The sequence below is a fragment of the Strix uralensis genome, chromosome 1, assembly GCF_047716275.1.
Source record: "Strix uralensis isolate ZFMK-TIS-50842 chromosome 1, bStrUra1, whole genome shotgun sequence".
Classification (NCBI taxonomy): Eukaryota; Metazoa; Chordata; class Aves; order Strigiformes; family Strigidae; genus Strix; species Strix uralensis.
In genome coordinates this window covers 92,958,889-92,974,517 of record NC_133972.1, presented here as the reverse complement: position 1 = coordinate 92,974,517, position 15,629 = coordinate 92,958,889, and positions in this window count along the sequence as shown.

Sequence of the window (15,629 nt, the reverse complement as noted above, 5' to 3'; positions counted from 1 at the left end):
AAGAGGTGAGGATAATTGCAAGTCTTAGAGATAAATGCAGAGAGAGATCTATACTGGATCTTAAGAAACACTGAGACAGGTTTGGGGCTGCACTGAGTTTTAATCAGGTTCTCTGATAATATATTTTACATGTATAAAGCAAAAAATCTATTTTTTACATATAAATATATGTATGTACATATATATGTGTATATATATAAAAGAAAGATACATAAAAAAGAAAATCATCCTGAATAAAGTGCATCTGGAACTCACTGGTACTACGGAAGTGACAGGTGTTGCAGCAACCAGTGGCACAGACAAGTTTGCAGTACAAATCTAGCAGCACACACTCATTATCAATTTTTTTTTAATCCAGTGTTGTAGGCAGCTGAAGTTTCAAGTCAAGACATGTTTATTATTTATTGCTGCTAGTTTAGCAAGAAAAAGAAAATATACTGAAACCTCAGCAGTAGGTTTGGATTTTTCCCCAAACTTGAAAATGTGTTAAGAATGTAGCAAAGCAGCTGAAGAAATTTATATTTTAGAATAATGGAGAAAAAAGGTGTTGGTTTTGAATGTCATCTATTTTTAAAATTGCATCTCAAAAAATGTATGAACCACGATCCATATTTCATTTTAACTCCACAGAAAAATACTGGCAATCTCAATTCTTCGACTCTTAATACTGAAATTGCTTCTTGTCTAGATTGTGGCTATTAAGTTGAAGCAAATTAAAAATCGTCCAGTGTGGTTGGTTGTTGCCAGTAAGTCTACCTGCTTAGTCTCAGTGTATTGAGTTTAATGTCTAGGAAATAATTTTCAAATGCAGTTTGTAATTTGCCTAAAGCACAGATTTAAGGAATATGTATGATTTCAAAATAGTTTAGTTGTCCAGAAAAATAAAGATATGTCCATTCTCTTCAAAGCACAGAAAAGACCTATGTATTTTTTTTGCCAGTGATTGGACTTCCCTGTCCCTCTGTACTTCAGCAATATTACAGCAGTCCGACCCGTGACCCTGTTATGTTAGTGCCATTACAGTACTAATGTTTTTGGAGTCTACCTTTTCTTCAGAATCAGAAAAACGAAAAGTTGGGATTTTGGTGCCACAGAAGCCTTGGTCCAAACCCTCTTGGCTTGTGAGGGTTTCGGGGTGCTTAAAGGCCTCCCTGGAAGAAGAGAAACTTTCATTTCAGGCCTGGTTTTGTGTGATGGCAAAGTTTGGATCTTTGAGGATCCCTTGAAATCATTTGGGAGAGGACCCTGGCATGGCAGCTGGGCTGGAGGGGTGTCACTGCCTCACTTAGTGACAATCCTTCCTGTTCACAGCATCCTTCACAGTGTTAGTCCAACTCTGATCTTGGCCAGGGATGGAGCAGGCAGCCTTGCAGAGGCTTTTTTAGAGATTTGTCAGAAAATTTCCAAGGAAACCCACACGCCCCAGAGACAGGAGGTGATTTACCTAGTGGGGACAAGAGGTAAGTGCAGACTCCCTGGGGCTTGGCTGATCTGCACCTCTCTTCATGAACTACAGAGCTTTGTGTCAGCCAGGGCTAGTGGGTGAGAAGAATGGCTGGAGCCTTGCTGGGACCTGTGGCACAGGGTTGTGCATGCTGGTGGGAGGGAAAAATGGAAAACATGAAAGAAATAGGGTGGGTCTTGGATGCTTTCACCTTCCAGCATATCCCAATTTTGCACAATTCAAAGGTTAATGTCTTGGGAGGGCATTTAACCAAAACATCTTCCTCTTTAGTGAAGCATTTGGCCATAGATCAACACTTTATTGAAAGGTAGGGGCAACTAAGTTGAATGCACTTGTGCAAGTTTGTGTGCAACTGCTGAAGTCTACAGCACATGTAGCAGCTAATAACTCTCTGTGTCCTTTAAGCCAAGTCCTCATGTTCAGCAGAGTGTTTTCCCCATAGTAGTAATTTTCAGGATTGCGATACACTGCATCTTACAAATACTGCAAATGATCAGCCGTTGAGTTTCAGCTGACACATTTAGCATTTAGCTATGAAGGATTTTGTGTTCTTTTTACCTATCCAGTAGAGGGCTTCCAAGCATCAGAAAATGTAGTTCAATAAGCTTAGTTTCCCTGGCAATTCTTTGATTGTTACACTTGCCCAGATGATAGTGGTAGGTTGGCCCCAGCCAACAGCCAAGCACCCACACAGCTGCTCACTCACTCCTCCTCCACTCCAGCAGTATGGGGGTGAAAACGGGAAGAGCAGGAGCAAGAAAGCTTTTAGGCCACCATAAAGACAGGGAAGTCACTTACCACACACTGTCATGGGCAAAACAGCCTCAACTTGGAGAATTTAACTTAATTTGTTGCCAATTAGCATAAATATTTCATTACCGATTTGGATATTGGGAAACAAAAAAAGACAAACATTAAAACACTTAGGGAAAAAACACCTGTGGTGGTTTGACCTTGGCTAAATGCCAGGTACCCACCAAGTCGCTCTATCACTTCCCCCCCTTTCCCCTTTTTTTCTCAATAGGGCAAAGAAGGGAAAGAAAATAAGATAGGAAAACAAAACAACCCTTGTGGGTAAAACAACAGCAGTTTTAATATAAGCAAAGCAAAGCAAAGGTCCGCACGCGGAAGCAAAAAAAGAAAACAGATTTATTCTCTACTTCCCATGAACAGGCGATGTCGGGCCTTCTCAGGAAGCAGGGCTCCGATACGCGTAGCGGTTGCCTCGGAGGACCAAGGGTGACCCCACCCCCTTCCTCCTTTCTCCCAGCTTTATACTGAGCAGACGTCATATGGTATGGAATATCCCTTTGGTCAGTTCGGGTCAGCTGTCCTGGTTGTGTCCCCTCCCAAGATCTTGCCCACCCCGTCCCACTGTGGGGGGGGGGAAATGTCAGAAAGAGCCTTGGTGCTGTGTAAGCACTACTCAGCAGTAGCCACAACACCAGTGTGCTATCAACACCCTGCCAGCTCCCAGCATAAAACACAGCACCATGAGGGCTGCTACAGGGGAAAACCAATTCTGGCTCAGCCAGACCCGATACAACACCTCTCCTCCTTTCCCAGGCTCATCTTCACTCCAGACTCCTCCCCCTTGTTATCACCACAGGTCACACTCAGTCCCTTCAGTGAGACAACAAGCAGTGTGGGGGGGTTGCAGTCAGGATGTAGTGATTTCCCTCTGCCCATCCTTGTTTCTCACTCCTGTCCCATGCTCCAGTGTAAGTCTTTCACAGGCTGCAGTCTCCCCCTTCAAGGGTGTACCTGCTTCAATGTTGGCTTGGGATAAATAAGTTCTAAAACCCTTGGTAAATTACATGTTAATTGCCAATTTTATAAAAGTCTATTCAGCCTAATACAGTTTCTATCCATGCTACTGGAAGGAGAAAAAAGTATATGTTTTTGTTGTCTTCCATTGCTTCCTTAATGTCATATCGCATGCACCTGTATTTCTACAGGACATGGATTATAATAGCGCAAAATGGTCTGGAGGAAGGGGCTCAGAAGGTAAGGGTTTCAATCCTGCATGTGAAAAATGGTATTAGCAAGGTTTGTCTTGCTTTCCTTAATAACATCTTTAGGACTGCACTAGCACAGGGGAGGAATGGTGATTTGTTGAGTTCTTGCAGACTGTAAAAGGAGATAATGAGTGTTAGAAAAGAGATGGAGTGATTCTGGACCTAACACAGGAGATATGTGGGAGCTCAAGTGGTGACCTAATGGTGAAGAAAAGCCAAACGGGTTGGTAACAGTGTGAGGAAGAAGGTATGGAAGAGACATGGCTACCAGAGGGGAGCAAGTTCATGGATACTTTCTAACTGTGAACTGCCAGTCTGTGACTGGAGATGGGAAAATTTTCCACTGTAATATCCACAAAAGCTGTACTTGCAGCTCTTCTTGTTCTGCTACCTAAAACATGACACATGAATGGATTATGCCTACAGTAATTTAAGCTTCTCTCAGCCACCCTTTCAAAGTAGAGGACTTCACTGCTGTGCGTGTTCTCCAGGAGTGTAGGGGTGTTTCTTGACTCTCCTGTATTGATGACTTCACTTAAGGCTTCCTCTTGTTTGTCAGTTGTGTCCCCACATTTGGCTGGCATTTACAGTTATGTTGCTGCAGCAACAAGGATGATACAGCCAAGAAACACTTCAGCCACCTTTTGTTAGAGTTTTGAATGAGATATGAGTGAAACCACATGTTCTTGTTTAACAGGCTGTGAAAAGCCCATCTAATCAGACAGTATGGCCAATCAAACTGGACCACATACCTTTCTTCAGGGTCACCAAAGGTATAGTCAGATAAATGTTGCTGAACTCCCGCGTTAGCCTTCTCAGGTTAGCTTTGATCATGGGAGCTTATGAGTCCTCAGTGATGGACAACTAGACCTAAGTAAGTATATTACCTAAGTAAGGAGAAAAGTGGGAGTCAAACTTTAGATCCTGAGCTACCCAAGTAAGTGACTTTTTTCACATCTTAGAGGTGCCATTGCATTTGGTGTGAGCGCACCTCCAGAAAACTGCAGATACAAATATGTGGAATTGAGACACAGAGCTTGCACCAAAGTCACCTGGACACATGAAAACTGTGCAGTGACTACCCACCATGGGATGCTCTACCTGGTTTAGTAGCACGAGTCATCCATGGGTGTTGGACAAACGATGCAAGCAGCTCATGTTGGCTGTTTTTTTAAAAGAACCCACGTAAACTGAACAAAGTTTTGGTTCTGTTCTGGACAGCTTCAGAAGTGATTCTACATAGAAGTGCTCTTTGAATTACTTGAAGGCAGGAGACAAAAAAGGTGTGACAGCTCAAACAGTAGAAATGTTATTACAGAGGTATTTGAAAAAGCAATCAAAGACTTAATTAAAGGACTTCACAGCAGCATTAGTCAGGAAAGCTGTTTATAACATTTGGTCCACCAAGTCTTAATTCATCTAGGGCTACAGAATACTGCACAGAATAAATACATTCAAGAATCAGATTAGAGCTGTTTGAGTTACAGCTGCTGGTAGCCCAGTACTTTGGAAATGCAAGAAGGAGAGGTGAAGAAAGTAAGGAACATGATTTTAATAAACAGAGAAGAGAACACCACCAGTGTGGAAAGCCACCAGCCTATTTATTGGTGGATATTTTCTTGCCCTTTTCAAACAAAGACATAAACATGAATAAAATTCTGGTACAATTAAGTGCATAAAATACTGGTTTTGATGAAGAGTATTCTCAGCTCCTTTCTCTCCCACCTATGTAATATCAAGTAGATCAAGAAACCTCACATAGTAGCCATAATTTGCTTTTTTTTTCCTTTGCTTAAAGGAGGATAGCTGAAATTCCATGGGAGAAGGTATCACTAAAATCCCTTCATATCATAATCCTGAAATTCCTACTAACTCCATACATGTGGCCGCACTGCTCTGGAAATTTGCTGGGAAGATAGAGGGATGCTACCGAGGCGATATAAAGGAAAACCAAAGTCTCTTCTATTTCATCTCTCTTTGGAAACATGGTGAATAGGAGAATAAAGATGCACAGCAAGGCTGGGGACTATAGGGTGGAACTAGGCTTGGGAACTAGGCTTAAGCAAGGCATAAAGTAAGCAGCACAAATGCCATCATATAGCGGTAATGTGGCTGTTCAGTAAATATGAAAATACTTGGTATTTGACCCTGCATGCCCAGCCTTCTGTATAGCTTCCCTCACTGAAGAGTGCTGGGGGATTAAAGATCACTACTTTTTTCTCATCTGACTGACGATCATCCTCTTCTGTCCTCTTAACTTGTACTCCCAGTGCCCTCTGCTGCCTGACATCATTTCTCATAGTGAGCTATAAGTTCAGGAAACAGGGTGATCAAATTCCTTGTACAAGAGCACTTACACAAATTTACAGACTATTTATCGGCATCCTGATGTCTTCAAAATCACTCCCTAGGTTCTTTACCCTCTACCTTCATTGTCACCTCCCAGGTCCCTTTCAAAACATCAGCATGCAGGGGCTGACTCCATCTGGCAGCTGCAAGGCTCTGTTCTGAGCTGGAAAGTCCAACTAGCTGCCAGGCTAGTATCTATCTTCATAAATCGAAGATTATTCTGGTCAACTTCATCAAAACTCAGTGGTAATCCATATGTACTCATGTTGCAGAGCCTCACTCTGTAACACCTGATGTCTGCAGTGGGAAAAGGGAAGTAGCAATCTGAGCTATGGCTTCCCATCTTTCTGAAAATGTAGCTGGTGAGTTCTGTTACTATTAACTTCTGTTTGGCTGGAAGTGTCTGTTGTTCTTCCTCGCTGTGCTTAGTTACTGACTTAAATTCATGTTCAGACACCTCTGAATGTCTTAGTTCAGGTTATCCCATCTGTATATTTCTGCCTAAATAATGCAGTGCAGCAGCTTGGTCTGTGCAATGCTCTTAAACATAATGAATAATTTGTCAGCCTGGACTGTATGTCTAATTTGCTTTCACTCTTCCGTCCTTTGAGAAACTGAGCTGCTGCCAGCAATCAGAGATAGGTAGGAATATTGTGGCTTGATTACATAAATGAGTTTCAGTATGCTAACTGTACCTTTGTGACCCCCAAATGTGAAATATTCATATAAAAACACATGGATGTTAACAGAGAAGTTCACAACAACTATATTTTTGAAGCTGTTGAAAAAAAGAATAATACTTGTAGATAATTTTAGTGCCCCAAATGCATGTAATTTAGTAACAAAGCAAAATGATTCCTCTGAGATGCTGCCAGCAATTAGAAATTCCCAGTTTCTTGCCAAGCATTAAAATCTACAGCCTTCAAGTGAAGCTACTTCTCCTCCTGCTTTTCTAATTTCAGTTGACTGTAGAGTTGACCTCTTTTATTTTCAGTTTTGGGGAGGCCAAGTGGAAAGGGGAGTACAGTGACTGTCCTCTGGGCTCAACTTATACCAAGAGCATGAACAGAAGGAGGGAGAATCATAAGTATTTCTTTCATCTCTGTCTATGAGATGGAAAATTCCTGATGCTGCATTTCAATCTTGGCATATGACCTGGGAGTCTTATTTTGGTCTATTTTTTTTTTTTTACTAACACAAGCTATATAGAGCTAGGACTCAACACTGTCTCAACTCTCATCCTGGGCGCTTAATGTACATTAGGTCATCAAAGATATTTTGTATTTAAGCCTACGGTTTAAAACACAGTTTAACTGGCATTCAGTCTCTCTTCATGCATGGAAGTTGTATTGAGTCTGAACAGAAGATGGGTTATTTGCTGGAAATTGTGATCTCAGCTATTCAACTTGCTTGATGCTCTCAGACAAAACTAAGAAACTGATACTTTCATAGCAGTAGGATTGTTTAGATTATGGGGTTAAATTAGTCATTAATATGTCGCCTTTTTTTGGCAGTTTAGAACATTGATGCAAAGTAATTTGGAGACTTTTTATTAGAAAACAGGAGTTCTTGAATGGGGAAGGAGAAAAGAGTGTGGTCCCCTATCTCAGTTACAGCACACATTCTATATATATGCCATCACCTCCTAGGTGGTACAAGTCCAGATTTAGCAGTGCCTAGTCTCTTGACATAGCCCTGGTGAACACACCACCTGGCTTGCCTGGGATCGGGTGGGAACCGCAATCCCAGAAACTGGGACCAGATGGGAATCTGTGACGTTTGTTTCAGGCCTGTTGCCTAAGGAAGGCATGCATAAAGACAGGAAAAGCTGCTCAGGCTCATTCTACAGACCTGAGCTAAGAAAAGGTAGGATGCTATAGGATTATGTCAGTATTATACAATGCCAGTGAAAAATTAGGTTTCTGTCTGTAAATGCCTCTTTTGCTAGCAACTAGTTCAGAGTTTACCGTCTGTTCAAACTGTTCTTTTCCTGGCATTTCATTCTTAGTGTGTTTAAACTCACTCGTCTTTGAATCGTGAGGTTTAAAGGTTAAGTATGGACATTTGGCTGGAGCTATTAGGACTTGCACAATTTGATTCTAGTTCAAAGGAGAGCACATCTTTCAGGAAAGAGATTACATTTAAACTTAAAGTCATTCAGTGAGCTAATACACTGCTGAATTATCTTTATAATTTTAAAAGCATATGCCTTTTTTCAGCTGTCTGGCTACATCTACTAGTCATTGAATCCTGATATGCCTTTTTCTGTTGGACTGAAAGGCCAAATCGCAAGTATTGATTTTCCTAACAGAATGTGATCAAATCACCCTTAATCTTTTCCTGGTTAAACTGAACAGATACGACTCATTTTAAGGTTCATTGTCAATCTCTCCTATGATGTGATTACAAATTCCTCCTTCTTGTATTCCAAATACTAGCACAGGGCTTAGCATTTGAATCAGTCTCAGGTAGCACTGTATGAAGAGAAAAGAATAGAAAAACTCCACTTCTGCCTGGGATTCCTCTGTCTCTATATGCAACAACAGTAACAAGATCTACGTGTTTATTCTCCAGAGTCCTGGGTTTTGAGCTGAAATTTAAATGGACATTTTCCACACTCCAAGGCAGAACCTATCCCTAACTGCAAGGTTCATCTGAGATGCAGAAGACAGACTCGTCAGCCAGCCAATGTTGTCAGACAGGCTGGTAAGATGGGTAGAGGACCACCAAACAGTGACAGTATTTTAGGTCTGGGACCCCCACAAAGCCTATGGCCACTTCTCTTTGCACATGTTCAGTTGCAAACAAACCATTGGGCATTCAGGGAATTTACTGGGTCCTAGGGCTAGGAGTATGGCTGTTTTTAAGCATGGCAGTAGTACATATACAGCTAGCTTATGTGCTTTTATGTTTTACGTCTCCAGATAATGTGTGTTAACCATAGGATGTTTCATATAAATAACTGCAGAACTTTGGAACAGGTAAAATTAAGGTCAGCTACACAGAAGAATTTGTATGTCCTTGGTGTGACAGGGCAAATCAGGACCATAAAAGTTTAGCTTTTTCTATGGTCTGAGCAAGAGGATCACACTGTAAGCTTGTGTTTGGGTTTTTATGATTTGCTGATTCTAATAAAGATACAAATATGCCCAAGATAGGAAAAGGATCTGGCACTGGTGGTCAAAAAACAAATACCCTAAAAATCAGAAAGACAAATGAAGAATGCAGGAAAAGAAACAGGAGAAGGATGTAAAAACAACAACAACAAAGTATTAGTTATCTATTGCCAGAATGAAGTATCATCACAGATGACTAGTTTTCCCAAAGGCAAAGAGAAACAGAAGCCCACTGTTACTGTACCACCCATCCTAGGCATGTATGTTGTGTCCTAAATCGGAATGGAAAGGATTTGCTCCAATGCTACAGAACTAGCAGCATCTTTTACGTCTTTGCTACACTGTTCAGGCTCAGTCTGGTGAATCAATCTTGAATTCCAAGCAGAGACCCAGGCGATTTAAGAAAGGAATAAAAAATTTTTCATGGAAAAACTTCTTAGCAAGTGCACAGGTAAGAAAGTTTTCCAAGTCTTTCTACAGGACCTTGCAAGTCTTGCTTCAGAGCAATTTGTCAGTAATGGAAACTGTAGACAAGAGGTGAGGATATCTGTGCGACCAGGCTGAATTCCTTGTTGTGAGCTGGTGTCACCAAGAGTTGTTAGGTTGTTAAGACTTAAGAATGGATGACCAGATGATAAGAGCATCCAAGTCTGGCAGCTTTAAATATTTGCAGATGATATCAGAAAACAAATGGCAGAAACATCTTGAAACTTCTTACCTTCACAAGTTAACATAAAGTTATTCTACATGTACAGCCTTTGGACATTTGTTTCAGAATGCACTATGAATATGTGTTGCATGTAGTAATGACTATTTTCCCTTTAGAGACTGTCGACACATATATTCACGCTGATGTACATACACCCAAAGTCAAGGCCTCACAGAGGATCACCTGTGGAACAGTAACACAGGCACACAGCGTGCCTGTCCTGCCTGGTTCCTCTCAGCCAGCTGGCTGGACTAGAGTGGACTTTCCTTTACACCTTCTGTAAGCAATGACTCACAGCTTCTTTGAGGCTTCTTCTCTGCTTGTGTGAAATCTTTTCCTTCTGTTTAACGTCTTTCATTTGATGTAGCTTATCCCAACGACCCAACAGCTTTGAAATTAAACCTGTCTTGTAGGGAATGTTTCCTTCTTAGTTGCATGTGGTAGGCGCATCTCTTCTCCCTGTAAAATGTTCAACTCCCAGCAACATCCAAACCTGAAGCAAGAGATGGGGGAGGGCACAGCAGCTATGTGCTAGGTAGATATATATACTCAAACATTCATTATCTTCTATGTGAGAATGATGAGCCCGGAATCCTGTCATTGCAAAAATCCACAAACAGCACTAATGTTTGAGATAGATAGAAGTTTTATGTGGAGAATAATAAGGCCTGCAGAAAATGTCAAATTAGGAACAAGTGAGTTCCATTTCCCATTGTAAACTATGACAGCTCAGATACTCCACAGATCCACTGGAGAACAGGATGCAGAAACTGCAATATACTGCATGAAAAGGACTTGAAGGTATTTCTCGGGATATCACCTCCTTTACTCTTGATCTGACATTTTGATGACAGAATTGGAGGTAAACTCCCCCTTTAAACACAATTCTAAGATTAATTTACCACCTTCCTCAAAATAGGATGACCAGAAAAGGAAAACATAAATTATATGTCTTCTACTGTGCTGAGTTTCCAGAAGACTCACTTCTTAGACAGACTCCCCCTCCACAGAGACAGAAGGCTTAAGGACTTTTTCCATCATAAAATCTCCAAATTCAAGCAGGCCACTAAGCCTCAGATCCAGCCACCGAGTGGATCAGCACTGGATAAAGGCATAGTGTTCCCAGTACTGTCATGCTCACTGCCACTAGCTGTTCCCTGAAAACAGTCTTCAAAGGAAACCTGAATGAGGGATATCTCAGTCACCCCTTTCTGACCCAGAAATCTCAGATCAGCCCCTCACTGCAGAAGACTCTGATGGGCTAAATCCATCCCTACAAACAGTATAATATAAGCAGCTTCCCCTGATTATTGTTTGAGGCCACCAATTTTCTGTATTTACTCCACATACGGAATGGCAAGAACACTCCATTTTCCTTTCCAGGAGAGTGCACAACGTGAATCCTTCACTTCTAGAGCTTCTCAATCTATCAGTGAAAATGTTGTGAACCCAGCTAGGGTGGTAAGGCAAACTTCAATTTTAGTGGTACCAGCTCCAAACATGCAGACAAACATGTAGACAAGAAACAGTAGATCTGATGGGAATTTGTACCACTTGTGAGGTTTTTTTTTTCATCCACTTCTGTTCTCTTCCAAGGTAGTTGTTGGTAGCGAGAGGAGTGGGTAAAATTAGGATCAGTTTTTAAAGGTGATGATGAATGCATATTAACTGGTCACATTGAAGTTCAAATTCTTGAACCGTCTGGTTCAAATTACAATATAAATTTGGAATATCTCAAGACTTTTCTGTCAGTGTTTTTTTCTGTTTTTTTTCCTCATTACTAACTGAATAGTACGAAAAATTTTTAGCTTCTCATACCACTTGGAGAATGTACTTATGTAGTACACTGCATTTCAGTTACAGGACCAGTTTGGCCTCTAGTGGAAGGACATGCTTGTGTTACAGCAAAATTCTTGTAATGAGCAAAGAATTACAGAGCAATTTTATACTCACTTGGAATACCCCCCCATTTTCTTCTGCCATGTGGCAATTCAGACACCAAGGGCTCAAAGTGCTTTGATTTTGCTCATCTGAGGATTCTTCTGACTTTTCCTCTGCAAAACCAGAAAGAAACCACAAAAAAAGGAAAGAGGTTTACCCTGAGCAGAGACAAAGAGTTGTGTACTAGCCAGTTAAGTACAAGAAATGACTCTTAATTGGAAAAGAAAGATATTTACATACAAAAAAGGGAGATAAACTTTATTTTAATTGGGCATGGCCAGACTGCCTCCTGGAGAAAATACAGAGAAAATCAAGTGAAAAACGTGTCTGGAAGTCCTGGAGGATTCTGAAGGGGAGATCAGCTATAAGGATTAATGTTCTCCACCAATAATGTAGGAACAATGTGAGATCAAAATCTGCGAAGGGGTGCTCACAAGGGTTTTTTCTGCTGGAAGCTCTCTAAGTCATATCCTTTTTCATGGATGACTTGCCTGCTAACGCCTTCCAAGCAGATGTGATGTGAGGCACAAGATGTAAGAAAAGCTGGTTACACCGACTTCCAAATAAATCAATAATTAATAGAGAGAATGTGTTTCCCAGGACAGTGATAACTTTCTGCAAATAGCTGATCAGAAAACTAATACAACATACAGCAATCACCACATGCTTAGTTTATTTTTTTCCCACTATTTTCTGTGTAGTCATCACAGAAACGTTAAAATGAAGACTTTCTGTAAACTTGTTGCACATCATAGGTTTCAAATGAGATGCTAGAACTTCTTTGCAAGGAAGCAGTTAGCATTAGGAGATACATAAAAGAGGATTTTTGATCGTATCTAAAGACTAGAAATAATTTCATAACAGCCTTTAAAGTGTGCAGATCCTTCATGAAGGAATGCAGGTGATGGAGACAAAACTTGACATGAATTTAAACACTGATATTCACTGTCATAGTAAACTATATGAAAATCAATAGCTCAAAAAGTATTGAGGAATTTCACCTAACAGGTTGAATTCCAAATTCCTGTTTTATCTGTTATTTTCTGTGTTTCCATACATGCTAGTTATTTCCTGAGTGTTCATATTAGTACCTTGTTGTATAAATACAGTAGCAGAAAGCTGGTTTTCACATTTTAGAGTATCATTGCATTTTACTACTCCTTGTTTATACTAGTAACACTCACCCTTTGTCTACTTAAATGTAGGTTCAAAATTTTATTTCCAGTCTTCTCAATAATTTATTTTAAGGTGAAACTATAGATGGAAAACCTTAGTATATTATAAAATTCTCAAGCACCTAGAAACGTGATTACCTCTTCCTTTCTTCCCATACTGGTCCTGAACAAATTTTTATCACAACATTTAGTCTGTTTAGAAGTCATCTTTCACCCTTGGCTCTTTTTCTTTTGTTACCAACTTTACTGAAATTTCTCAGATTTAATACACCCCTTCAATAAGCTTGATTTTCCAACATGGAGCTAGCTGAACTATCATTTTACTGATGCTGAGTGGACAGTAGAAATCCACTTGAACAACTTCACCTCATCCCTGTACAAAAGAAGCAGAATACAATGTGCATTAGTCTATTTTCTCCTTAGACAGAGGTGTATCACCTGATTTTCTGGTTACATGGCATGAGGTATATTCATTCTCTCTCTTACACAGAAAACACTGGTGAGCCCTTAGCTTAGCTTAGCTTTTTTCCCTTTGCACTTTATGAAAGTTTAGCTGTGGTAGGAAGGAATGCAGTTCCTCTGCAAATATGTAGAAGTGAAACAGACATGAAATTTAAATTCAAATTTAAATACACAAAAAAAAAGAAAAGCAGGTAAATAAATGCTTTAAAATTGTGTCAGTGTCTTCCCTTTTTTTTCAGTCAGTAAGAGTCCGTTAACTTTCATTTTGTTCAGTTTCATGGCTTTAGTGAAGTACTGAATTTTTTGTGCTTGTGTCCTCTCTGCTATATTAACCAAAGGTTGGATGGCACACGGCATTAAAACCCATTTTGAGTATCAAGATAGATACTCACCTGCTCTTTTAAACATGTGTTCCAAAAGGGCTTAATGTCTCAATCTAAAGCCAAGCAGCCACCTGGAGCACTGCTGCCCCTTTGCAAAACTCTCTGCCACTGCTGTTGGGCGGGCAAGCCGTCCTCCAAGCAGTTCTCCTTCGATGCTGGTATACTCCCATAGGGCTGCAAACCTGGTATGCCTGGGAACCACCCACTCTCTGTGAATGTAAGTGATCTTTTGAAGAAGGGGTATTTATCAGTAGCTGGAGGGTCTCTGAGATGATGTCTCTGTGCTCTTCACCATCTGACTGCCTTCCCCTTTACTTCAGAGCCTGCCTGGACTCTCAGGAACAGGTGGACTAAGGGCACCTGTGGCTCATTCACATCCATGCATGCAATGAGAAGGGTGAGGAAAAGCACTTAAACTGAAGAGTGTGACTTGAACTCTTGAAATTACAGACTCTTTGTTCAGCTTTTCTGACTACAGGATAACCACCATAGATGGATTTTAAACACCCAAGAGAAAAATGTCTTCTAAAAGAGCAGCTCAATTTCTTAATATATTTGGATTCTACCATATTACCTCCAAAATCCATTTAGAATGCAATCTGCTACTATTATTGCATAGTAATTAGTGTGTTATCTAATAAAACCCACTATGTTATTTGGTACTCAGATCCTGTTACTGTTGTGCCTATGTAAGCTAGAATGCTGATCCTGCCCAAACCAGTGTTCCAAGATCACAACCTTCTCAGTTCATATGTCAAAGATCATTTTGAATCCGAATAGCTGTTTCCCCAATGGTCAAACTATTTTTAGTCAGTCACTGAAGAACAGCAGCCCTTAGTCTTCTAACCCCAGTGAGAGGGATCATGAACAAGAGATGTAAGGCCAAAAGTGAATTCAGACAATGCTCATAACTTTTCCAAATAAAGGCAGAGACACCTGTATATCCTGATATCATCAGTTTTCCACATCAAAGAATAGTTTATCCACTAAATCACACAAATAATGCAGGAGGAGATGACCAATGACAAAAGGTTATAACAACGATACTTTAGAATTTCACTCAGCATTAACCCTGCAAACACTCCCTAAATCATTGAAATATAGATTGTGGTCATTCCCTATGGTCCTTGTTAGTAGTCTGGTATGATTAAAATTACTCATAACTTTGCTGTTGATTTCTGCTGGATTGAGGCTGAGACAAATCCTGCCAGATGAATTCACACATATGAATTTAATCCAGGGCAACTAATTTCCAAATGATCTCAAGTCTCCCCAAAGGTAGTCCTCACTGCTTTGTTTATGGGAATTCCAAATGTTCAGAGCTCCAGAGCTTTAAAATAGCATGTTGGTCCTCTGTAAGCTCTTTGAAATGTGGAAAACTAAGTGGCACTGAACTGCAGTCAGAAAGTTTACATTTTAGCAGGGTCTTATGCTGCAGGAAGCCTTGCCAAAGCCACATTATTCAGCAACAGCTTTGCCCTCTTTACTCCTTCTCATTTGAATACATATGTCTGATATCCGATTTGGATGGCTGTAATAAGCTGACTTCACTCTCTTCCCTGTTTATTTTACTCTCAAGAATTCTCAGCAATAGTGGAGTAAACCACGCTGCCTAAGGGAGTTACCCCAACACTTCACAAAAGAAGTGCCATAGCAAAATATGACAGGGCTTGGAAAGTGAAGACAGGGAAGATGTTAGACAAAACTTAAGATATACCAGCAAGGCAAAGCAGTGAGTGAACAATATACACAACTCAGCTTTGTATTAGATTGACTCTGGGTCAAAACAATGGAAGCAGCTGAAAGCCTATGCAGAAGCAAAAGCATAGAAGAAACAAGGTAAAAAATGCCTGGTTTTTTATATCCAGTAATGTGAGAAATATGTACAATTTTTTTGTTTGTTTGAATGGGATGCAAAAGCAGATGGTATTACTTCAGGTGGGAGACAGACATAAATAAACTGAAGTCATCAGCTATGTGGTTGTTTGCTACAGTTTGGCTGTAGCATTAA